Raw genomic sequence first — 25676 nt, forward strand, 5'->3', positions numbered from 1 at the left:
GCCATGAAATACCCTTGAACCTTCCTTTGGGAGGGAGGGTGGTCAATGGGGGGTGAATAGACAGATTTGGCTACGGGCAGCAGCAGGGGATGCTGAAGAGGGCCCTAATGCCTACCAAGCGTGGGGCATCCAAGGTGTGGAGTTTTAGAACACCCAGAGTCCCACTGCTCATCTGCACGTGAGTTTAGAAGACAAGCGACTGAAGATACATTAAAATGTCCCCTTCGTTGCTGATATGGCCTTCAATCTGTGTATAATAGGTTTGCTAATTCTTTATCTGAGTTCATCGGATTTGCCATTCATCACAGGCGCAATGGGACAACCTTAGTCCTCCTTTGCCAGGGCAGGGAGGAGGACCACAGTGGACCCTCTGGAGCTGTCAGACTCTCCAAAAGAGGACAGAAGAGACGGGAGGAGAGAGAAGAGGCCTGAGGGTTAGTAACTCACTGGATCTCATTAGGGGAGTTTTGCCCCCAAGGGAGCTTTTGGAGAGGTTTGGAGGCAGTTTGGTTTGTTTGGATCCTACAGGTAGGGATCAGGGATGCTGAACAACCTGCAGTGCACCTGCGCGATGATGAATCTTCCCACTCCCTCGTTCCCCTTAGAGAAACTCTGGAAGCTGACATGCCTCCGTGTGGAAACAAGGGGAGCAGGGAATAAAGATTCCCACCTCTCCCATCAGAAAATGTTTGTTGACCATCTGACTTACTAAGGGAATGGACAGAGAAGGCATCTGGGAGCTGGGAATCACTGCAGCAATTGGCAAATCATTACTGAGCAGTGACTCTGCAAAGCATTGACTCTTTGCTAAGGAGGACCCTGGGAACACAAACATGAATAAGACCTGTCCCTGCCCTGGAGAAGGAGTTCATAGTCAAGCAGAGGAGGAAAATTGTAATAATAATAACTCACTTATTAAGTGTCTTCTGAATGTCAGATGTATTTACAGCCATCTTTTCAATTTAATCCAGTCCTGAGCCTGGTTCTGTGATTAGCCCCATTTGTAGGTGAGAAAACTGAGGCTCAGGGTTTACATGATATACCAAGGGCATGCAGTGTATGTGACAGAGCTAGGACTTGAACCTAGATCTTACACCAAAGCTCATGGTCTTTTCACTAGACTTCATTGCCTGTAGGCTTTGGGAAGAGAGCCTCTGTGGAGTGTGTGTGTGTGTGTGTGTGTGTGTGTATGATCCTTCCTCCTCTAGTTATTGGTAGAAAGATTCCCTGGAAATCCTCCGATGCTGGGTGACCTAAAGGAAAGAAAGCTAAGGCAATCAATGCAGATTGAGAATTCCCTGTGTCTTGCCCTGTGCTGGGGGTTGCTGAATGAGAGCAATAAGATGGAGAGAAGCCAAATGGCTGCTCAGAGGGGTTGTCATAGGGGTGGGAGCCCTGAGAAAAAGTCTCAAGGGCCAAGGCTTCCCAAGGGCCACAGTTTCTGGCTGACCAAACTCACAAGAGCCTGATGTATAAGCCAGAGGCCAGTGGTTCTACCTGCCATGAAATAAGCAGAGAAGAGCACAGCTCTGGAGCTGTAGTACCTGGTGTGAATCCTGCCTCCACCACTCACTAGCTGTGTGGTTTAGTGCAAGTTTTTCACCTCTCCAAGCCTCAGTTTCCTCATCTGTGAAATAGTAATCAAATGATCAACACATGTTAGCTCTCTTCATCACTACCATTTGCAAATTGTTGACTCTGTGCCAGACATCCTGCTAAGTGCATGCATGCTGCAATTTTATCCTTGCAGACCCCTCTGAGGAGGAGTTTGTTGTATCCTCATGTTGCTAATGAGGAAACTGAGGCACAGTGAAGTGAATAGGCAGGACAGAAGCGGCAGAGCAGGGGCTTACACCACGTCTTCCGACTCCAAAATCAGTGCTCTTAGTCTCCATAGCATTTTCCTGGGACCAGAATATTCTTGTCTGCCCTACAGGGGTCTGTCTGGTACCGGGATGCCCGTTTGGTTTCAACGAAAGCCCAGTAGGGCAGTGAACCACCTGGAGTTCACCAGGCCCCTCGCTGCTCCTCAGCAGAGACCAGAGCCCCCTGAGCCTGGAATCCCTGTGTCTACTGGTGCCTTCCTTGTCTCTGCCTCTGAAACAGCTAGATGAATTCTCCCTTGCACCCCGTTTTCTGTGCAGCCTTCTGTTCCCTTCAGATAGAGCACAATGCAATTGATTAGGCTTCTGCTTTCTCAATTTCAATCACATCCTCGCCCTGCCTCCCTGAGATTACAGGCGGGTCACCTTGATTGCGGTTTGCACCGTTCACAAAACTCTTCAGTCGTTTACAAAACCATCTCTCGCCTCATTCACTCCCCCACCTGGCTCTTCTCCTCCGTGACGCGTGGATTTTACTGGTTTAAGACTCAGAGGGCTATTTTATTTCCAAGTTCGTGGTGGGGGAGGAGGACACCTAATTGACTAATGCTGGGTATTTCACATGCGTCGTCTAATTTGATCTTCACCACAAGGCAGCGCAGATGTGTGATTATCCCCATTTTACAAAAGAGGAAACAAGACTCTGAGAGGCTACAACACTGGCTCAAGGTCATACAGGTGGATGGTAGAGCCAGGATTTGAACTCAAAATCTCATGTGTTCCCCGGATCGCATTTCTTTATTTGAAGGAGCAGCATGGAAAAGTGTCATATTGACCCAGAGTCAGGTCCAGGAAGGGCCTGGTGCACACAGGGCTCAGGGGTAGCTCCCCACATGCTGAGGATTGTACTCGTAAAAGAACTAAGTCATTTATTAATTTCACACACATCTACTGATGTCTCCTGTAGGCTGGTCCTGTCTAGGAGGCAGAACAGTAAACAATGACAACACTTAGGGGCAAGGTCAGTCTGGGAGCCAAGTCTGGGGGATTTCTTGGAGTCTGTGAAATAAAAGTCTGCCTGATGAAGCAGCCAGAGGGTGAGGTCATCTCCAGCAGAGGGAACAGCATGTGCAAAGGCCCAGAGGTATGGTAGAGTAAGGCCCACTCCAGCCAGGCAAGTGCCAATAATCAGGCATGGGAGGGCTGAGGGTGCAGATGAGGCATGGAAGACGAGGGATGGAGAATCAGAGGCGAGAAGTAGGAGGGGGAAAGCCAAGGGGTATGGGCTCTGAGTTGTGGGGAAAAGACAGAAGAAATCTGGGGGACCCAGAACTCATTGTTGGGAATGGAGTCTAGTCTGGATCCCACTGCTCCGGGACTGAGCTGAGTGGATCCTCTCTCCACTCCAGTAGTTGTCTCCCAGGTACAGTATCGAAGACACACACACACACACACACACACACACAGTATCGAAGACACACACACACACAGTATCAAAGACACACAGTATCGAAGACACACACACACACTATCGAAGACACACACACACACACACACACACACAGCCCGAATGGTCCTGCAGTGATGTTCACACTCTCTCTAGTGGTGACTCTGAGTGCTACATCCAAAATTGCAAGAAACTTTCCCCTGGGATGGGCGAACCAGGTCTCTTTAGAAACTTCCCGCCACAGGACAGGAGATACGGCACAGTTCCTGCTCTCAAAGAGGTCAAAGTTTAATGGTGATGGGTGCTAAAGGGACAGATGTGGGCAGAAAATGACAATAAAGCTATGTGGGAGAACAGGGGAGAGTCCGAACTCAACTGGGCAGGGGGAAGTCTGGGAGGCTTCTCAGAGGAGGTGTTGATTCATCAGAAACAAGAGTAAGAGTTTGCTTGGTAAAGAAAGAAGCAACAGAGGGACATTCCAGACTGGACAGAATTAAGTGAGCTCAAAGGCAAGAGATGAGACTGCTCAGGGAGTTACAATTAGGTAGGTGTGCTAGGAATATGAAATTTCAGAGGGGTTGGTGGCTAAAGATGAAGATGGCAAAGGCAGGCATGGGTCTTGTCTGCCATGCACTCGAGCTGGGATCCTAAGCCTTGGACAATGGGGAGCCACTGAAGGGTTTTGAGCAGGTCAGATTCACTTTCTTTTTTTTTTTTTTTAGACGGAGTCTCACTGTTGCCCAGGCTGGAGTACAGTGGTGCCATCTCGGCTCACTGCAACCTCCGCCTCCCAGGTTCAAGTGATTCTCCTGCCTCAGCCTCCCAAGTAGCTGGGACTACAGGCAGGAGCCACCACGCCTGGCTTATTTTTGTATTTTTAGTAGACACGGGGTTTTGCCATATTGGACAGGGTTGTCTCGAACTCCTGACCTCAAGTGATCCGCCCGCCTCAGCCTCCCAAACTGCTGGGATTACAGGCATGAGCCACTGCGCCCAGCCAGATTCACTTTTCAGAAGGAACCCTTTGGTGACAACGGAGAGGAAAGATAGGAGGGGAAGAGGCGGGAAAGGGACACCCCTCTTGGACACAAAGAACCATACCAGGTCACACTCATAGGACACATAGCTTTGACCGCGCCTATGAACCAGACATAGCGATACAAGTAATGGCACCTACAGACATGTCAGTGGGATCCCAGGCTGAGCGCCCACAGACAAACATGTACTGCTTCACACTCAGACACAGAAGTCAGGCCCGCAAGTGCGAGCAAACCGAGGACACAGTTACCCCCCAGACACAGGCGCACAGCGGGAACCACACAACCCTGATGGCCACAGGAATTCACACACCCTCGGTGTGGCTGTCAAGGGCCCCACCCTGCTCCCCCTCTGTCTCCCCCAGGTCCCTCACCACCTACGGCAGGAACAAAGCTGACCTTTGCCCTCTGGCCTCTGGCCTCTCCTCCCACACCCCCTGCCCCAGAGGGAGGAGCTGTTTGAAGTCTGGGCTGCAGCTGGGGTTTCCTGTGGCCTAGAGGAATGTGGGAGGACTTGCACGGGGGAGGGGAAAGGGGCTGGCCCAGGAGGAGGGCTACCAGGGCCTGGGGGCCTTAGTCCCCACTGTACCACAATGAGGGAGGCTTCCTGCTTGCTTGGTCTCTTGGGCTCCAGCTTTGAGCTGTTCCCATCCAAAGAAGGGGAAAACCAGGGCCATAATGGCTCCAGTCCAATAGGCCTCTTGTTCCTGGATCTGCAGCTCAATAGCTTAGGATAGGCCCGCAACCTCTCTAAGCCTCAGTCTCCCCTTCTGCATACTGGGCTGAACCACCCTCTAGCAGTCCACACCTCTCCTGAGGCAGCCCCAGGAGTAGGGCCAGCCCCAGAACTTCCATATTCAGGGAGGGCCGCGCTAGTCCCTACCCAAGACTCCCTTCATCCTGCCCTTTCCATGAGGTCCGGGGGCCTGGCTCCAGGCTGCTGGGACCTGTCAGTTATTGTCATTATTAGTGTGACTCATCATCTCTCTCACCATGCCCTTGCCACTTTTCACAGTGCTTTTACATCTATGTGCTCAGTTCATCTTCTCAACAGCTCTGCTTCTATTTTACACATGGGAAAACTGAGACTCACACAGATTGAGGACACACAAGTAAAATCAAGATCAGGACCAGGCCTGTCTGGCTCCTACTCCACATGGCCTCTCAAACCCAAGGCCCCATTCCAGACTCTCATCTTTATTTTCCAGGGTCAGCTACACCACCTTCTGCTTACACTGAAACAAAAGCGGCTGGAGGCAGCTGAGCACAGAGAAGGATGATGCAGGCTCTTCCAGAACCTGTGTCCTCTGCCTCAAGCCTCTTTTCCCTCCTGCTCGCTGACAACTGCTGAAGCAGAAATGAAGATTAGACACTAGGTGGCAGCAGCAGCCCACGGGAAGACAGCTTGAGTTTGGGGAGACACCCCCCCAACTCAACACAATTTGGAGAGGCTCTACGAAAAAGACCAGCCCCCAAATAACAGGGAGACTCTGCAATGCTTGGTTTCCAGTGATGGTCAACACTTTAAGGGCTAATGGAATTCACCCTCACAGGGGAAGGGGGCCGCTGAAGTAGCCTGGGGTGGGAGGCTCTCTACCTAACTTCTATTTCCCTCTAACTCATAGAGCCATGGGCCCTACTAATCTTGCCCTCTGCATCTCATTACTTAACCTCCCCCTCCCATGCTTTTCCCAAACTCCCCTTCATCTCAACCTACTGGGGCTCTCCACACCCCAGAAACTACTCTATATTATCCCACCCAACTCCCTCCTAAAACTTGATTCAAACTGAGTAGAGTCTTCATGACTACAGGCAGAATCTAATGGGTAATGGGGGAAGGGAGAGAAAGGAGGAGGAACCTGGGTCTCTTTCACCCTCCCCAACGCCAAAGTCTGTCTGTCCTATAGCGGGCCAGCTAGGGCAAGGTGCCAAAGCCTCATCTATTTGCGATCACTTCAGGCCCAGGCTTTGGAGCTGCAGAATCTCTAATAACTTTAGCTACTACTTTTATGAGCATCTGACCTTATATTTCCCATTCAATGAATACATCTTTGAACCCAAGTCCTAACTTGTCTGCAAGGAGAAGCTGCCCCAAGATGAGGGCCTCTCTCCAGCCAGTCACGGCAGTCCCATGATGCCAAATCAGTAGTGTCCCGTTTAGAGCCCTAGACCTCTCCTATTACGGCTGCACACACCCTCTGCCAAGGGCCAATAGACAGTGCTCCCCAGATCCCCTCTTTTGTCCTCTGAGGGTACTGGACTGCCATAGAGAAGGAGCTTGGAAGGAGTGAAGGTGTGGGGAAGATAGTGACCAGGGAGTTGCAGTTGGCAAAATGTCACCAGCTGCCTTTGTCGCACACTGGCCATCACCCTGCAAGGCCAAAGGAAGAGCCAGAAACAGGTAGGCCAGAGACAAAGGCACTGCTCTAGGAACTTCAGACCTGGAGCAAGATAGACAAGGGCAGCAGACGCAGGGTGTGGAACGTCAGACACACAGATGAGGTGGTCCAATGAGATGGGACCGCCGCAGGGCCAGTCAGGGCCGGCGTTGGTAGACACCTAGGACACAGGACACGACAGCCACTATGCATTATTCATCTCCGTGTCCCCTGCAAGCCCTGCATACCTCAGTTAACATTTGTTGAAGTGCCAAGAAAGGACACACAGACACAGGGAGAGAAGGTCAGTTACAGAAATGGAGGGAGTCACAACTCCTTGTCATAGTCCAGGGGTTAAGCTTGTGGGGTTTAGTCAGACCCTGGTTCAAACCCAGCTGGGCTCAGCCACTTGCTAACCGGAGAACCTGGACCTCAGTGCCCCCATCTCTAAAATGGAAATAACAGCCCTATTTTACCGAAGCAGTTCAGCCATCCCCGGGGGCGGTAACAAGGCCCTCAAGCAGCGCACATTCCCATCTGTGGGATAGGCTAGGCAGGGGGCCCAGGAGCCAGGGGCTGGAGAACAGATGTGAACTGAAGAGGAGGTAGGTGAAAGTGCTGAGCCCAGCCCCCGGCCGCGGCAGGAGGTCAGCACCATTCAATCTGAATCCTGCTTCCTGACACAACGCAAATGCTCAGCAGAATTCGGAAAAGGGTGTGTGTGTTCCGTCTGTGGATTATTCAGGACTTTCGAGCCCTCGCCGCCCTTGGGCATATAGGAAAGCTGGGAGTTGCAAGGGCGAAACCCAGAGCTCGGAGTTTGAGAGCAGGGGTCACTGAGTGAGGAGGCAGCGCTGGCTGGGTCTCCCACGCTCCCCCGCCCCAGCAGCCCTCCCGCCATAAATACTTGCGCTTTACTCAATAAAAAACCTTTTCAGAACAGGATAACGTCCCCAGATTGAGAGAGCCGGTCCTCTCCTTTGTCCTCTCCCCCTCCCATTTAATTGGGACGCCCCAGAAAGTCGCAGCCCCTTTGGCTAATCCCCTGGTTCCCTATTCCACTCCCATTCCACTCTCAGACCCCGCCCCTTCACTCCCACCCGCAACCTCCGCTCGATCCAGAGCCCCCCGCTGGAGACAAGGAACACGGGGAGCCTTCTTAACCCTTGGGGAGGATCTTCGCCCGTTGGTAAACGAGGACGCACCCCAGCCAGACGCGCCCCAGGCGCGGGGTCCCCGGGGCTCCCGGCCGCGCCGTCGGAGCAGCCTGCGCGGCCCCGCCCTCCCCGCGCGCGGAGCGGCCGGGGCGGGGACTACAAGTCCCGGCGTGCCGCGCGCGCGCTCCCCCCTGGGGTTCCGGATGGTGAGCGGCGAAGGTAAGGCGAGCTCGCAGAGGCAGCGGCGGCGGCGGCGGAGACGGAGAGAGGCAGGCAGGCAGGGCGAGGGCGAGAGACGGAGGGAGGGAGCGAGCGAGGCGGACCAGACAGACAGACAGGCGGGCGGGCGGGCAGAGCGAGCCACCCGCCAGGCTGCGCTCAGCCCCGCTCGCAGCGGAGAGAGCAGAAGGCAGGAGGAGGGAGGGGAGGAGGGGGAGGGAGGGAGAGAGGGAATCCAGCTACCACCACCCAAAGCCAGCGTCTGCTTTCTGTCCTCATTTCCTTTTCCCACCCAGCTTGGAGAGCAGAGAAAGGCAGAGAGAGCGAGAAATAGAGACAGTCTGAGAGACAGACAGACAGCCAGAGAGAGCGGGAGGGAGGAGGGCGGAGGAGGAGGAGCAGGAGGACTACGCGGGGCGCGTTCCCTCCCAGGTTTGCAATTGGGGGGGTGGGGGCGGGGGTGTCCAGGGCTGGGAGAGTGTGTGCGCGGCGGGAGGGCGAGGGGGACGCAGAGAGAGAGCGAAGGAGTGATCGAGGTGGGGGGGCGCCGCGGGAGCGGGGGGCCGTGTCCAGCGGAGTTAGCGGCGGAGAATGTGAGCCGAGGCGCGAGCCATGCTGTCAGCGACGGCGGGCGGCTCAGGGCTCCTCCACGACTCCTCTCCTCAGCAGCCGGGCGCCCGCGTCGCTGCCACCGCCGGAAGACAGACGTCCCCCCAAACCCCTCGCCTGGCTCGGACCCACGGAGCCGGCAGCCCAGCACTCCGGTGAGTGGCGCCTCCTCCCCAGCCCCAGACCCCCGCTGGGGACCGGCCGGCCGGGCTCTTTTGTGCAACGCACGGGGTGGGGGGGCCCGCGTCCCCCGGTCCGGTCCGCTGGACCCGGTGGCTGCGGTGCCCGCGGTGCGATCGGTCTTTGTTTCCACCGGGGCCCGCGGCTCGGCTGGGCTCGGCTCGAAGCCTGGCAGGCAGCGCCGGGAAGGGGGAGGGGGAGGTGGACGGGGAGGGGGGGCGGGGAGGGGGGGTTCTCGGGTTTCCTGGCCGCCCCGCGGCTCCCCCGGCTCGGGGGCGAGGTGCGCGCCCAGCGCTGCCGCGCGCCCCCTCCTCCTTCCCCCTCCCTCCGTCTTTGGATTTAAAACTGCAATTTGCTCTCCAGCTTGCTGAGAATGTGGGGGGGGGGGAATGAAGGGGGGACCGTGGGAGCGGAGAACAAGGCTGGATTTTAGGATCGGCGCTGGGAAAAGGGGAGACTGCGGAGGGAGGAGCCCCTCCCCTCCAACCCCCAAATCCCTAGGATCCACTGGCTCTCGGGGAGTTGAGGGGCGGGGACCTAATGACCCGGAGGGGGTGTGGGGCGGAGGAGGGATTTGGGGGCGGCTAGGGCTGGAGGGGTTGGGCCGAGTGCCCGGTTACCTGGCGAACAAAGTCGGCTCACTTTTGCATAAATAAATAAATAATCGCCTATCAATGCGTTTCCTCTGGGGCTCTGATTGAATCGGCCCCCTCTTCCCCAGGGGGTGGGGTGCTGAGTGACAGCTGTCAGCCCCCTAGGCAGGGAGCTGGGGTGAATTGCTGAATCTCTGCTCGCTGGTTGAGGGAGCATTCCCCTGCTGGGTCTGGGTCCCCGGGCAGAGCCAGAGGGGCAGGGGGCTGGCTCCGAGTCTAGGAAATAACCTTGTTTCCTGTTCTACAGGAAAAGGGACAGCAACCCAGAGTTTGGGGGCTGGGGATGAGGACTGATGGGAGCTTGGGGGGGTTCCCCAGCAGCCTGACCCCCCAGCCTCCTGCCAGGCGAAGGGGCCAGCTGAGGGAGGAAGGATGTGGGCCTTGCTGGCCGGAGGCGGGAGCTGGGGCTGTCCCTGAGGCGGGCAGCGGGCACAGAGCGGGAGGAGGGAGAGAGAGAAGCGGGGGCGGGAATTCTCTACCGCAGACCCTGGGGGCCAGGGCCAGATGTGGAGGGGTGGGGAGTCTCCCCTCCCTCCCAGCTTGGGGGCCCTGGGGCTGGGCTGGGAGGGGCTGAGCCTGGTGCCCTCGGTTCTGCACCAGTGCCTGACTGGCAGGGCCAGCTGAATTTGGGCCCAGGCGTCACCCTGGGAGGCAGGGCCGGACTGCACAGTCTGGTCCTTGAGCACAAGGAGGGACCCTTGGGGGGCCTGTGCCTGTCTGGCTGGGCAGGCGTTTCCCGCCGGACCAGTTGGTGTCAGGCGGGACTTGGCCCCAGCTCCCTGGGCAGAGCTCAGGGTGTGAGGACAAGCTTTGCCTCCGGGTCAGGGTGGCCACATTTTGTCCGCTGCTGCTGTCGCCGCCGGCTGGGCGGGGGCATGTGCCCGGGCCTGGGCAGAGTCCTGCCAGGGGCATTTGGGGTGTTTCTATTGTTGGCTTGTTCCTGTTCCGTGTGGCCCGGTGTGTGTGGCTGTGTGAGCTGGGGCTGTAAGTGAAAGATTACCAGGCTGTCCCCCAACCTGGGGTGGGGGGACAGGCAGGCTGGGTTGTGGGGGGACCCCCCAGGTGGCATGTGCATGCTGCTTGCCATCTCCCTCCTTTGAGCAGATGTATATTTATTTTTATAGTAATGGAAAATCAAACTGGATAGTAAGTTGAATTCATTTTTTTCTCCTGCTGTGTCAATAGTTGGAGTAATCCCCAGAGACTGGTGAACTTCTGGCCCCAGAGCGCCTACTCTTCAGGGGTTGCAAAGACCAGTGAGGGCATAAGCTTTGGGGGACCAGTGGCCACCAGCCCAAACCAGTGACTTGTCCTTCTTCGTCCGGCTTTGGGGCAGATGCCCAGGTGGGCAGGCATTGCCCCCTCCCCAAGAATCCCCCACAGCCCAAGGTGTAGTCTGGCCTTTCTAGTCTGGTCAGTGCCTAACTGTGCCCAAGCCCTCAGGGACGTTCCCCTGGTGGGCGCTCTCCTCCGCCTGGGCTCCCAGCCCACGTGCCGATATTTATTTTCTGTAGTAAAATCCATTTTTAATGCCGTTACTTTTGAAATAATATAGAGAGAAACAAATGTGATGTGTTTAAGTTGCCCTCTGTGAGTTTTTAATGTGATCTATGGCTGAGGTAGTGATGGAAGGAGCTGTTGGGCTTGGAGAAATTTGGTGTCATAAAGAAAAAGAGCTTGCTGTTTATTATTGTTGCTGGGCTGGGGGGTCTGGAACAGGGTCGTGGGGGCAGGGAGCCCCTACCACCCTCAGGCGCTGTGAATGGACAGCATAGCTTCTCAGTTTCAATGCGTGAGGGTTCTGGGGTTATTCTGCATTGCTCCCCAGCCCTTGATGGGGCCTTTGGGGAAGGGGTTTGGGAGCTGGGGGACTTTGTTACCACCACTGCACGGGCTTAGATCTGGGCTGGGAGGCTTCTGGAACCCCCTACTGAGCTAAGTGGAGGTGGACAGTAGGGAAGTTGGACTCGGATTCAAAAGAAGATTAAAAGATGGGGTCTCCACCTGATTGCTGTGGTTGTGCTGGAGGCTTGAGGGGCAGACTGCCCCTGGCAGAAGACATTTGGGTAGGGGGAGCTGTTCTGGACTGGCAGAGCCCCAGAGGGACATTGTTGTTCTCCAATCAGCCTGGAGCACTGACTTTGAACCACTCCCACCTCTATGCTTCTGTTCCCCATTGGACAGGGGCTTCCTCCAGGCAAACCTGATCTCCCTCATTTCCCCCTTCCCCTCTTCTGTCCCACCCCCAGGTCAACTTCAATTTTTTAATTATTTTATTTTATTTTTTTGGTTTGTAGAACACAGAGCTCTGTGTCTCATGCCAGCCACCCAAGACCAGGGGGTGCCATGCCTGTGTACCAGATGCCCAGGCCCTTCTGGTCTGGCTTTGTGAGGTCAAGCAGACTCACTATTATGGGATGGAGCCCAGCTCTGTCTCTGGGTCCCCTGGGTCTCTTGGGACAGAGTGGGGAGGCAGAAGCCAGGATGGAGTGGAGCTGGGGACTATGGGAGGAAGCAAGGGTAACATTGTTGCTAATGCCTGCAGATGGGACCCCCCCAGGGAGGGGGGCGGGGGCGTGGGGAGGAGAGAGACCCACAGCCACATGCATGGTGAAGAGAGAGAAAGATGGAGACCAAAGCCAGTGATGAGAGTGAAAGAGAAAACAGGCAAGAAGAGCTGGGATTACAGCCCCTGGAGGTGGGGGCCAGGGACCAAGAAGGCCTAGGAATATACCACTCCCCTCCCTGGAGCCAGAGAGGAGGCAGCACTGAGGGCCTGTCACCCAAGATCAGATTCTGGGGTTGTTTTTGGAGGAGAGACAAGCAGATGTTTGGGAAGAGGGAGAAGGACAGGTGGGAGAGAGAGAGAGAGAGAGAGACTCACAGGAGGAGGGAGAATGGGGAGACAGAGGGATTCCAGGGTTTTCGACAAATGTTTCTGGTCCCAGGGTAGCATCTCCCTTCTGCCCTCCCTAAATGCCTGGAACAGAGCTGAGCTTTTCTTGGGACCTGTTGGGGGAGGGGGGGGAGGGGGGCGTGGCCTGTGGCAGATACTGCACCCTGCAGGTTGTCAGGTGCTCTGTGCCAAAAGACACCCAGGTTATAAAAGCGGGAAACATTAGGGTCCCAGAGATGCCAGGAGCGTCATCCAGTTGGACGTCCCCCACTTGTTTGACAAGAGAAAGCCAAGTCTAGGGAGAGGAGCCACTTGCTCAGGGTCACAGATACCTTTGGCAAGGCCAGGCTGGGACCTGGGCTGTTTGCACTCCACCTCACTGTAGTTAGAGAATTGGAACAGCTGCAGGGGGCCTCCTGGGAGTGGAGGGGGCCAGAGCCTGGGGAGAGAAGCAGGCGGGCACCCTTGTGGCCAGAGCCCCCCCAGGGGAGGGGGAGGCGCCGCTGCTGCCGGGAGGGAGAGGGAGGGAGGCGAGAGAGGAGGGGAAACAGTGAGTCAGGCTTCCAAGAGCTGAGGATGAGAGCCAGAGCTGGGAGGGAGAGGGCAGGGAGGCTGCTCAGAAGGGAGGAGAGGGAGGGGGCCCAACCAGGGGCAAGGAGAGCTCGAGAGGGAGGGAGCCAGCCCCTGGCCCTGGCCCTGGCCCTGGCCCTGTGGTAGGGCTGTGTGGAGGGTGTAGCCGATATGGACTTTGCCCGTGGTAGGTCAGGAAGGAGCCTGATTCTGCCCCTGCAGCATCTCTTTCTTCTTTCCTCATTTATGATCCTACCCCAGGGTCTCAGGAGGGATGACTGTGTCCTCCCATCCCTTCCTCTTGGGCCTCAGTTTCCCCTCCATTGTGGGATTTGGACTGTGAGCTACTGGAGAGGGAGTGAGGGACAGGGACAGAGCAGCCAGGAAGAATGTTGAGGGATGCTGTCTGAAGCTGCTGGCTTTGTGACAGGGGCGCTGTCACCAGTGCAATGTAGGGTACTGGTCTCTGCGTTCGTGTCATGACGGTGGGTGCTGGCGTTGGGGGGCGTGGGCAGGCGGTGAGCACTGGGATGCACTGTATATATGTGTGTGTGAGGTGCTAGACTCAGGATGGCCAGTGCCTAGACAGGGCCAGGGTCACTACATGGCCAAAACCAGCCTCCACTGTTGTTGGGGTGACACTGGTGTGATGATCCCCCTATGTCCCTATGGGTAGATGGAGGTGGCAATGGCCCCAGTGCAGTTGGCAAGAACAACCCCTCATGCCTAGAACTGGGACCAGAGCAGGAGGGGTCCCCAGGGACTGCCTGGAAAGGAGGAGGGAAGGAACCCCCCTCCAGCCCAGCTGACAGGAAGCTCTGGCTCCCAACCCCTCCTTCCCCCAAGGCCTGGCCTCTCCTGGCCCCTCCCTCCTGGATCCCAGCATCTCTTCCATTGGCCAGGGGATGAGGAAGGTGGGCATTGAGGATCCCTCTCCTGCAGGGCCTGGCTCCGGGGGCAATGGTGAAGTGAGGGTGAAGTGAGGCCCTGCCTCCCTCCAGCCCCCTTCCAGCCCCCTCCACCACACACACAAACCCAACTGCAATGAGGCCCTGTTTTCTCATCTCTTCTGCTCTGGGGTCCTTGGCCTGGGAGCCCAGGGGAGGGGCCGCTTCTGCAGCTGGCTGGCCCCGAACTCCCAATTCAGCCCAGCTGCTACTGAAGCTTCCAGAAGCTGCAGCTCTGCACCCCCTCCCCACCCCCTGAGCCAGGAGAGGCCTTGCTGACCTGGGGGAGGGTGCCTTGGGGAGCGAGTGGGCACCCTTGGAAGGACTAACACAGACAGCCAGACAGATGGGTGGTGGAACAGATGGACAGAGACACCCACACACAGACAGACGGAGAGAGACGGACAGATGGACTGGGACAGGGAGAGACGGACAGACAGAGGTGCTGGCAGAGAGAGGAGGAGGCAGAAAAATGGAAGACAGAGACTTAGAGAAAAGAAAGGAGACAGGGTGACTGAGATGGAGAAGGAGAGAGATGGGGAGGCTGAGAGACAGGAAGAGATAAAGAAAGGGGGAAACCCAGACAGAGAGAGAGAGAGAGGGAGGGAGAGGGAGGGAGGAGAGACTGGAGGCTACAAACCACAAACAGGGATTTGATGAGAATCTGGAAGGTGTTTTCTCCCTCTTCCCTCCCCAAACCCCTAGGCCAGCCAAGTCTCCATTCCTTCCACCCCCGGCTCAGTTTCCAGCTGCTAAAGAGGTCAGGGAGAAAGAGCAAGAGAGAGAAGCCGCCCAGAGCCCCTTGCTCCCTGCTCCTCTTTTCGTAGGGGGAGGGGGTTGCTGAGAGGCCTGCAGCCCTGACCCCTGCACCAAATGCAGATGTGCACCTCTCCTGTCTGGGGAAACACCCCTCACACTCACCCCGGGGGATGTCCCTCATGTAAACGCAGCCCCCATGGTCACACCTGTCTACACAGGCCCTGCATCTCTCTCTCTCTCACACACACACACTCACACACTGTCACACACACTGTCACACACACACAGTCACACACACACTGTCACACACACAGTCACACACACACAGTCACACACACACACTGTCACACACACACTGTCACACACACACACACACAATTTGTGACATGTAAATCTCCACCCTCACGCTCATTCTGCATCTCACGAATGTAACTGGTGAACACGCACCTGTGCTTCCTTCCCTGTACAGGTGGTGACTCACAGGCCCTGTCATGGGTCTCAGGACACGTTATCACACCCTCCCACATACAGTGGCAGTCACACCAGAGCACAGAGAACCTCCCCCTGCCACCTGCCCCCCACCCCCATACTCTAACCCAGCTGGCAAGGTGGGGAGGCAGAAGGTCCTCTCAGTTGGTGAGAGCCCTTCTGGGAAGCTTCAGGGCCTGGCCCGGACACAGAGAAATGCCCAGTGGGTTGGGTAGTGGGGAGCTGTCTCAAAGGTGGGGAGGCATGTGTGTATAAGCCTGTGCTTGCATGTGCAGGTAGAAGGGATGGTGAGTGTCATCATGGAGTGTGAGAGAGACTGGGTGTATGTGAGATAGGATACGGGTGTGACAGGGAGCTCCAAGGTGTGTGGAGTGTGTGGGTGTATGTGTGAGAGCGACTTGTCAGGTATGTATGTGTGACTGCACGTTTATGTGATAGGTGTGTAAGATGGGTGTGTGTAACTGTGGGTTTTGCAGGGTGGGGTATGTGTGATGGGGGTACATATACGAACGTTTAAGGGCATGGGGCAAACTGCATGTGTGAGCGTGCAGTGGCAGGCATGCATGTGGGAAGGTGTATGAGTGCGTGTGAGTGGAGGGACTGTGCAGATATGAGGGTGTAGTTCAGGTGTGAGGCTGGGAGCCTGCTGCCTGGATTGGAGCCCAAGGCCTGAGTGCCACCTGAACAGGAACATCCAGCAGGAGCATGTGGGAAAGGGCCCCCGGCCTGGAAGTTGGGCACTGACCCACACAGATGCACAAGGACAGACATACCCGCCCCTGTCCTCCCTCTTCCTCTCTCCTGGCGTCAGTGGTTTTTAAAGGAGCCTCCGTGAGGACTGTTTGCCGTGCATGTGCAGTTCCCCCACCCCCAGCCTGTGTCTCTTCAAACACGGTGCTGCCCTCCAGGCAGCTTTGTGGAGGCTCCTGCCTCGACCATCTGAAGGCAGATGGGTGGGCTTGGATCCGCTGCTGCCCCCCGGGGAGCGAGGAGGCAGCTCTGCTCCTTGGGCCTGGGCACAGGCTGAGACAGATGGACTGCCTGTCTCGACACCCCCGCACAGGTACCCCATACCACAGAGGTTCTAGCGGGTAGCCCCCAGTTAGGCCCCGGAGCAAAGGCCAGGATGCTGCCCTTCATTCTCCCAGAGGGGCATCCCCCCTAACACACACACACCCTGCGGCCCCATCACCTCTCTGGGGCACAGGGACTCAATTACAGCTCCCAACACCTTCTAAACAGACAACGGCCCCACATACACACTCACAGCTCTAACACCTCTAAAACACAACTGCGCCACCTACAACACCCAGCCCACACACTTCCACAAACACACACACTCTACATACAGATACCCCCCGACATCCAGCTACCTCACATGCACATACCCCCAAACACACAACCACCACATGCTTACCCACATACCCGCAACACCTCCCTGACACCAGGAACCTGGTTACAGCCCTCATACCTGTGCACGCATGGACAATAGCCTGTGGCACATCTCTGATATCAGAGACCCATTCTTCCCTTCCCACGTACGGAGGGACCTCAGGTCTCTAACGCCTCCCCAGACCCTTGCAGGTACCCAGTTAAAATCCCAATAACCTTTCCAGAGACACTCCCCAAAACCACAGTGCACCCTCCACCGACAACACCTTTCCAGGCACATGTTCGCAGCCCTAGTACTTAACCAAAACCCACATTTTTATGACCCCTGATACATCCCTAAACACCCCAACACACACACACACACACACACACACATACACACACACACACACACACACAGAGCTATCACACCCTTAGCATATCAACCCCCTATCCAACCCCAACACTTTGCCAGATACACCCAGGACCCAGCTACAGCTCTGCTACCTTCCCACTGACTCACAGCCTCAAAGCCCTGACACCTCCCCAGACACACACACTCTGCCCACAGCCCCCAACGTTTCTCCCAGCTATAGCCCAGCACTTCCCCAAACACCGGTACCGTCCCCTATACCTTTCCAAACACACAACCTCCCCCTACAATACACATACACTCACTGCTTCAAACACCCACTCAAACAAGAACACCCTCTGTAGCCACAACATTTGCCTCAAACACACAGACATGGCTTCGGTTCTAGTATATCTCTAACAGATCAGGCCCCGAAGCTTCTAATACCTCCCGAAGCTTGCACGTGCACGTGTGCACACTGCCTCCTGGATCCCGGCACCTCGTCGGCAGGCAGTCCTAATGGCCCGGCCCCACCGCTCCCCAGACAGTCTCAGCTCCGGTACTTTTCCTCAGCCACTTAAGGGCCCAGGGACACCCCTACACCTCTCCAAACACCCCGATAGCACACCCGTACACAAAGACATACAGCCTCAGCTAGTCACAACCCTTCACCCATTCTGTGCTCCGCCTGCACCCCACGGCACCCTGTCACATACCCCGCCTAATTCTTCTGCAGCCCTCACTCCCACCGTTGGCACATTCCAGCACACCCTCTCCCCCACCTTGTTCCCCTAGACAGCCTCAGCCTGTCACACACATTGCTCACTCTTGTGTGCTCTCTCTCTCTCTCCCTCTGCTGCCCAGGCCTCCCCCTCTTCCCAGAGCCTCCTCTGCCTGGGGAGGCATCTCCACCCCTTCACCGCCCCAGGCCTTTCATTCCTGGACAGTGAGGCTGGACATCTGGTTCAAAGCTGCCCCACCCAAGACCCTGTGCTCTGGGCACCCTGGCCTGGGCTTGAAGGTTTGGGGCCCCGCTGGGGTGGGGGCAGAGCCCCTTGGCACCTGGTCACCCTGGTCTTTCAGCCAGGAACTCTCAGTACCCAGCCCTGCCCTGGCTCTGGCGTGTATGTGGGAGAGGGGGACAGGGGGAGTTGCCCCCAGCCTACGCGTTTTCAAGTGCTTGCCAAATCACTGCCCCCGTCCCCCAACCCCTTGGCTCACCTGAGAGAGACATGGGGCCTGGGGCTTCAGGGAGAGGGATGGGGAAGGTGCTGGACTGACCTACTCCCCCCCACCCCCAAATCCAGGCTGCGGGGCTTGGTCTCCCTGGGAGTCAGTTCCGACAGTGAAGGTTACTTTACTAGATGCATGATTTTAAACGGAATCTCCACCATCTGTTCCACCCCCTAATTACAGATGCACAGAATCCGCCTCAGAGGGCAGCATGAGGGGAGTGATTTAGAGGCTGAGCTGCTTCTGCCTGCATTAGGACTGGGGAGATAGGGGGGCTCTGGATATTGCTCACAGCCCCCAAATGCCTTCTCTTTCCTAGGGGTCCCTCGTGCCTCCTCTCTTGCTGAGAGAAGGCTCACAGAAGGGCTTCACTGATCCCCAAGACCCGAAAGAGGAAGCAACTGCAGTGCTGTGGGAAGGGTCCCCAAGACATCGCCTGTGTCCCAGTCCAGCAAGTCCTGGGATGCAGGCTCCATTAGGGCCTTAAAAAATTCAGCGAATCGATCTCCTGCCTGCCTCTTGTGCCCTGGGGAGCCACAGGCACTGGCTTAGCCCAGCTGTCTGCCCACCCTGGGGGGATAGCAGGGATTGGTGAGACAGGGAGGGGTTCAGAGCAGAGGTGGGGCAGCCAGGTTCTGGCAGCAAAGCCCGTGGGCAGGCATGCCAAGATCCACCGGGGGTGTTTGCACATATGTGCCCATCTGCCCTGGCACAGCTGGCATGCCTGACCCCAGCTGGAGCCATGGCTATGGGACTGGGGCAGCACCAAGGGCCAGAGGGAATGGACCAGGGCCTGGGTCTTAGAGGGTTCTGAGGGACACAGGGCTACACCCTGAGAATGGGTCCATCTTTGCCCATGGACACCAGGGACCTGGGTCCCAGCCTGCCTGGGGGTAGTGGTGGCGGCGGTGGCGGCAGCAGTGGGCACACTGCGGTAGACTCTGGAGCATTCACTGCAGGGAGAGAGGGAGAGAGGCTGGGCTGGAGGAATTTTAAAGATTGCTGCAGGCAGGAGGGTCTCTGGAACCCTGTGGAGCGGGCAGTCATGCAGAAGTAATCCTATCGCTGCCTGCAGGAGTGGAGGGGGAGGGGAGGGACGGAGCTGCTGCCCCTTCCCCACCTCAGCCCCTGCCCCAGCCAGCCCTGGAGGGAGCCCGGGACCCTAGGGGCCTTCCCTGAGGAGGCACCGTGTCTTCTCCATTCCACGGAGGCCTGTGCCCCCGGAGGGGCAGCACCGCAGCTGTTGCTCAGCATCTTGCTCTGGGTTTTATAAATAATGCAGCTCGGAGGTGGGGCCAACTCTGCCCCTAGTCACCTTGGGTCACCCAGTATGGCACCTGCAGCTGGCAGTCCTTTGGCAGAGCCCCTCTCCTGTCCAGCCTGCGCCTCCTCGTCTGCTCTGTGAGCTTGGGCGGGGGGCCTGGCCTCTCTGAGCTGGGCCCGAGGTAGAGGAGTGTGGAAGAACCCAGAAACCCTGGTCCTTTCGTCCCACCCCCAGCCCTCACAGGTTAACCGGCAGCCAGCTCGGCCAATCCAGGCTGGAGAGGGATGGCCTGTCTACAGGGGCCTCCTGCGTTCCGGCCCCTCCATTTTGCAGATGGAGTAACCGAGTCCAGAGGGGCGCAAGGGTGGTCAAGGCCAGCCAGCTGGGGAGCCCCCTCCTTCCTGCCCCATTCTGCTGTCACTCAGGCTCTTCTCAGCCTCAGCTCAGCTAAGAGCAGGGCCTGGGGGGGGGAGGGCGGGGGATGTTTGGGAAAGTGGTTGCGGCTGAGAGGTTGCCATGGCGATGCTGCAGGATGCTGAGCTGAAGTGGGGGTCCCACAGGGTCTCTGGGGCCCCCAGCTCCGCACCCCTGTGGTCTTCTCCTCCCCATCCTGTCCCCCACCCAGATGTCTGTCAGGCGGCTCTGGTGACAGGCTGGGTGGGTGACAGGTGGTGCAGGTGATGGGCTGGGTGGGTGACGAGCTGGGTGGGTGACAGGTGGTGCGGGTGCGAGGCAGGCAGGTGACAAGCTGGGTGGTGACGGGCTCTGCGGATGACAGGCAGGGGGTGTGGTTGGCGAGGATGCTGTCTCCTGGCTGGTGGCCTGTTGCAGCCCCCTACCCTCATGCGTGTGCACACACATAGACTCTGGGCCCAGAGCTTGGGGCTAAGATACTAATGAGGCTTATTACTCGTGGAGGGGCAGGTGCCCAGGCTCACTAATGAGAGGCCTTTAACAGGGGAGACAGCTGGGGGGCTTCGAGGAATTCGGCTGGCCCTTCTGGGCTGAGATCGTGGGGGTCCTGACCTGGCTCAAGGATGAAGCTGGATCGCCTCCAGCCAGGTCGGGGATCCCTCCTCCCCCTTCTCCCTTGCCACTGGATTTATGTTAATACTAACCACAGTTAGGGTCACTACCATTGTTCAAGCACTTATGTGTCAGGCACCGTGCCAAGGCCTTCGCATGCATTTTTCTCATTTCAACTCAACAGTCCTAGGAGGGAGGCACTATTACCCCATTTTACAGATGGGGAATCTGAGGCTGAGAAAAGGCACAGGACTTCATATAACAAGTTACTGGTGCAGCTAGGACATTAATCCGGGTCTGTATGTCCCTAGAACATGTGCTCTTAACCACCCCACCAGTAAAACTCAGGTCTTGGTGCAGACTCCAGATCCTCTCCCGGGGACTGGAAAATGGGCATGTGGTGGAGGAGTGATCACCATAAACTTCAGCTCTGACTTGGGTGGCTGTGAGGACTCCTCCAGGTAGCTGCTGTGACCTTACCCCATCTGAGCCAGATTCTGGACAGAGAGCAGGGCTTAATGCAAAGGAGGGTGAGCCAAAAGGGGGTCACCTGGGATATCTGAGCCACTTTCTGCATTGTGCAGTGGGAAGGCTGAGACCCGGAGAGGAGCAGTCACCACCCAAGGTCACACACCCTGTGAGCTGTAGGGCCCCGTGGGATCCCAGGTCTCCTGGCCTCTTGAAAAGGCAGGGCTGGGTGTGGTGCCAGAGCGGGGAGGTTACCTCCTCCTGGGCCCCACCCACCAGCCTAGTTTCCTCCCTGGATGTTGTGAGCACCCAGCTTCTAGGAGGGTGCAGGGGTCTGTTGGCAGACTCCTTAGGGCCATGCCCCCTCCCCATCAATCTGAGCCCCTAGTGTCAGTTGTGCCCCTCCCTTTGGAACCCATTGGGGTGGAAACTCCCTGGCCACAGCTGATGGATGGGTTAGGGCTTTGACATTGGCCTGGGGCCACAGCATGGCCCTGGAGGGACCAGGCTGGGGCTGGGGGGTGGGGGTTGGAGGGGAATTTAAGGGAGAAGAATCAGGCTCATAAATCATGGAGCATCTCGTTTCTCCTCCTCAACCTTAATCTCTTAGCAAACCTGCTCTCCAACTGCTCATCCAAGGTGCTGGGGGTTGAGGGAGCCCACCTGCCTATTCCCCACTCCCTCCACCTGATGCTCATCCCCTCTGGAAATTGCACCCTCCCACGGGAAAGAAAGAGCTGCAGCCACTATTGCTAAGCAGCATTAAGACAAGTCCAGATGACTGGATTTTGCCTCTGACTCATTGTGATGAGCAGGGCGGAGGGCTTCACTGCCTCAGTTTCCCCAACTTTGGACCTTAAATACTCTCCTGGTGCCTCTCAGCGCAGCCAGGAAGGAGAGCTGAGACCAAGAGGGATTTAACAGATGCAGGACACACAGCCTTGTCCTCAGACCCCCCAAGCCTGAGAGAAGCAAACCCCTCACCTTGGGAGCTCTCGGACTTGGAGGTGAGGTGCAGAACCCGGGCTGGGTGTGTGCTGAGGGGTGGTGGGGGTGGGTGGTGCTGGGTGGCTGGCCTGGGAATACTTTCTTCAGCTAAGGCTGGGGCTTAGGGGAGGCCAGAGGAAGGGTAGTAGTTTGCCTGGGGGTGCTGGGGAGCCATCTTTGGTTGGGAGGTGCAGGCCTGGAAGGGTCTGGTTTCCCACAGGCCCAGGCAAACAGTAGGTTGGAGTTGTGAGCCTCCCCGCCGCAGCTCCCCAGGGAACCCGCTGCTGCCTGGCCCCAGGGACCCAGGCATCCTGGCGGGTGAGGGCGGGTCTCCAGCAGGCGCCCTGCCAAACCCCGCAGCCTGCTCACCAGGAATCTTGTTGCTGAGAGATGGAAAATCCCGGCCGGGCCTGCAGCTCATCCCTCCCCTCCAGGAGAAGGAGGGGCCCAAAGAGTCCTTCCTGCACCCCCAGCTCTCATCTCAGGGCAGGGCCCTCCTCGGCAGCGGGTGGGGCAGGGGGCCCAGGACAGGCCTCTAAGGCCCAGTCACATGTCCTGGAGCCCTGCCCAGCCCACAGTGGGCACTAGGGCACTCTGGAGGCAGAATGAGCCTGGTGCAGCAGAGGAGGGGGTGGGGGTGCTGAGGCCAGAAGGCGGCCTGGGTGGGGGCCAGTGCCTGGCCCTGGCCCCACTGGCTCCCCCAGGGCGGAGGGTGAAGAGTTGGTTCTCTCCTTGGACAGGAAGACGAATGAACCCATTATGGGAGGGTGATTTTATTCCACGTGTCACGGAGTCTGAGATTAACTTGCTCACCAGTCTGTGACAAACCCCTCACACCCAACACACAGACACAGACTCTACACACATATCCTTGGTCTCACAAACATCACACAGACATAGATAAGCATCTCCATACTACAGCACATGGCATAGTCTCCCATACAGAAACACAAGCACACACTTAGATACACCGAGACCTAGACCCACAGTCTCAAAAGCACAGTGTGCCCTCACTCACACCGAGGCCGCATGGACCCACAAATGCAAACAGTAGTCCAGCAGGATGGTGGCACCCTCTACTTAGACATGCATGGAGTCTAGGACACGCATAGACACCCACAAAACCAGACACTGCCATGTAGACAGGCATAGATCACCAGCCACACACACTGAGACAAAGGCCCAGAAACATATAGAGACAAAGACACGCAGAGACACACAGCCGGTGGTACTCACACGAGCCCAGGCGTGCACACCTGGACACAGACAAAGACAAAGAAATGCCCAGAGGTTTTACTGTGGACAGATGTGGAGGCGCACGCACATCTGGGCCTCCTGCTCGACCTCCCTGCCTAGGGACATGGTAATCTGGCGCCTGTGGCTCCAGGGAGGACTCTGAGGAATCTTCTGCTCTGTCAGAACCCCCGACCCTGGGCCCAGGGCCAGCCCCCACCTCTGGCACCAGGCCTGTGGTCAAGGCCATGGCAGTACACCCTCAGCAGAGCCCTGACACCTCTTACCTACGTTCCCCAGTGGTCACACTCACAGGGACACCATCTCCTCATGCACATGTTCGCAACAGCCCCCCATACATGGTTTCTCACTCACTCGCCCCTCCTTCGTGTGTCCCCTCTTGTCTTTCTCAATCACTCCCTCCTAGCAGAAGTGCACAACCTCCATTATGTACACACATGGCATCCTGTGCACACACACACAGCCTTCCACACACACACTCATACATACCCAAGCCGTCATGGCATGCGTACACAGCCCCCCTACAAACACACACGTACATGTTTGCATACTTCCCTGCCTTCTCACACAGGCCGATTCACAAATGCAGCACACACATGCGTCCTCACCTCTTCTTGCCCGTGTGCACACACACACTGAGAGCCTCTGTCACACCATCATTTTCCTTCCTCTGTCTCTCATAAACACTCTCTCTGCCAAGAGTGTGGCCTGCTGCAGATTAGCCCTGACGGCATTTGTTACTGCTCTTCACCGTGTCCTTGCCCTTCCTGGCCTCAGTCTCTCCCCATCTACCTCCGGCCCTGCCTACTGTGGCTGTGTATTCTTTTGTCATTTCTCTGTTTAGTCAGCTGGTCTGTACAGAGCATTCATTGATTCATTCAACAAATATCGATTGAGCATTGATGATGAGTTAAACCCTGGGGATACTGTGGTGACCAAGATGGACATGAGCCCTTCCCTCACAGGGCTCTCAGTTTTGCGACCAGCCTATTTGTTGCCTGTCTCTTCCAACTCCATTGTAAAGTAACCCTTGATCTTGGATGTTGAGAGATGTGTAGGAATTCATAAGAGGAAGCGTGGGAAGGGTGTTCCAGGCAGTGGGAATAGCATATGCAAAGCCTAGAAGTGAATCAAGTGTGTTATGCTGAGAAAACGGAGGGACGTTCACAGACCAGAGGAGACACTGCAAAGAAGCCAGAAGGCAGATGTCACAGCGTGTGGATGCCGTGATCTGGGGCTTCAGTTTTATCCAGTGGGCTACAAGGGGTTATGGGAAATCTTTGCTGGCAGGACCAGGGAGGGAGAGACTGGAGGCAGGAAGGCTAGTTGAGGGGCTTGGGAAGCGCAGGTGGGAGATGATGGTCTAACCTAGCAGTGGTGAGTAGGATGGAGAGGAGACGCAATTAGGGTTAAGGATCAGTGGGATTCCAGTTCCTGAGCTGAGTGACCTTAGGCAAGTCATACAACCTCTATGAGCAAGGTTCATCGTGCCAGGATGAGGCAGTACAGGTGTTGGGCTTGTAGTAGCTGCTCAATAAATAATAGCCATTATTGTCAGTTATCACTTGGACATGGGGGGACATCAGACGAAGAGATTTACTGAGCATCTTCTGAGGGCTGGGTACTGTGCCAGCTGCTGGGGCCCAGACTCTTTTCTTAGTCTGCAGAAAGCTCACCTGATAACCACATCACACAGACAGCAGAGAGGGAGCCTTCACCTTCACCTCCACCCTAGAAGCTTAAAGGAAGTTGTCAGGGTTCTGGGTGGCTCACGGAGGAACTGATATTGAGCTGGCTGGTAGAATTTGGGCAGGGAGAAGTTGGGGAAGGAGCTTCCAAGCAAGCTACGTGAACAGCAAGCCCGAGGGCAGGAACTGAGGTTGGTTGAGGTCTAACCAGTTGCTGTGTAGGACAGAAGGGAAAGTTGTGGAATGGGCCTATGGAGGTGAGGCCTCAGTGGCTGGGCTGGGAGGGGGCAGCGTGGAACTGAGCTGCCCTCTGAAAATCCAGTGTTGTAGCATGACATGGAATGTACCCCTTAGAGAGTCAGCTTCAGGCTCTCCTACTAGGTCACTGGGTGACCACAAACAAAATGCCTTATCCTCCCCAGCCTCAGTTTCCCCATCTGCGCAATAAGCCGGTTAGTCTTCTGTAGGAGGGAATTCTGGCATCACGTCCTAGGGGTTGGTCGGTCTAGCCAACTGGGTCAGGCATTTTTCTGGCTTGGGACTCTGGGCCTCAGCAGTGCTTTCTTCCAGAGCATCCTAAGCCAAAAGTGGAGGAAAGTGAGGGGTCCTCCGAGATGGATTTTGGGGCACTCCAAACGAGGGGCCAGGGACTCGGCACAGAAGAGGGGGGTCTTGCCGAGACCTGACTCCAAGCCCCAGAGGGGACCCAGAAGAGAGGGCCAGGGTGCCTCTTTTCTTCTGCCCTGACCTGTGTGGTGGTAGATGTGGCCCAGTGTCCAACCCCCCCCAACCTAGAGGGTGTCACGACCCTTCCTGCCCACTGACTGGGGAGCAGGGCTTGGAGTCCCCTGGGGATAAGGAGCCAGGAG

The 25676-nt window shown here is 56.8% G+C and overlaps 1 protein-coding gene across 9 annotated transcripts in view; it reads left to right on the plus strand.

The window, feature by feature from the left end:
* The first annotated feature begins 8019 nt into the window (after nt 1–8019).
* Nucleotides 8020–25676, plus strand: part of AHDC1 (AT-hook DNA binding motif containing 1) — a 73476-nt gene continuing 55819 nt past the window's right edge. For 2 of the 9 annotated variants that reach the window (XM_063631373.1, XM_063631374.1), the window contains exons 1-2: nt 8036–8061; nt 8728–8825. The gene's annotated coding sequence lies outside the window, so the exon portion shown is untranslated. Of the gene's footprint in view, nt 8062–8273; nt 8494–8548; nt 8826–25676 lie in introns of those variants that run through there. The other 7 variants (XM_055261257.2, XM_063631370.1, XM_063631372.1 and 4 more) reach the window with 6 other exon arrangements.

This window comes from Symphalangus syndactylus, chromosome 22, assembly GCF_028878055.3.
Source record: "Symphalangus syndactylus isolate Jambi chromosome 22, NHGRI_mSymSyn1-v2.1_pri, whole genome shotgun sequence".
Classification (NCBI taxonomy): Eukaryota; Metazoa; Chordata; class Mammalia; order Primates; family Hylobatidae; genus Symphalangus; species Symphalangus syndactylus.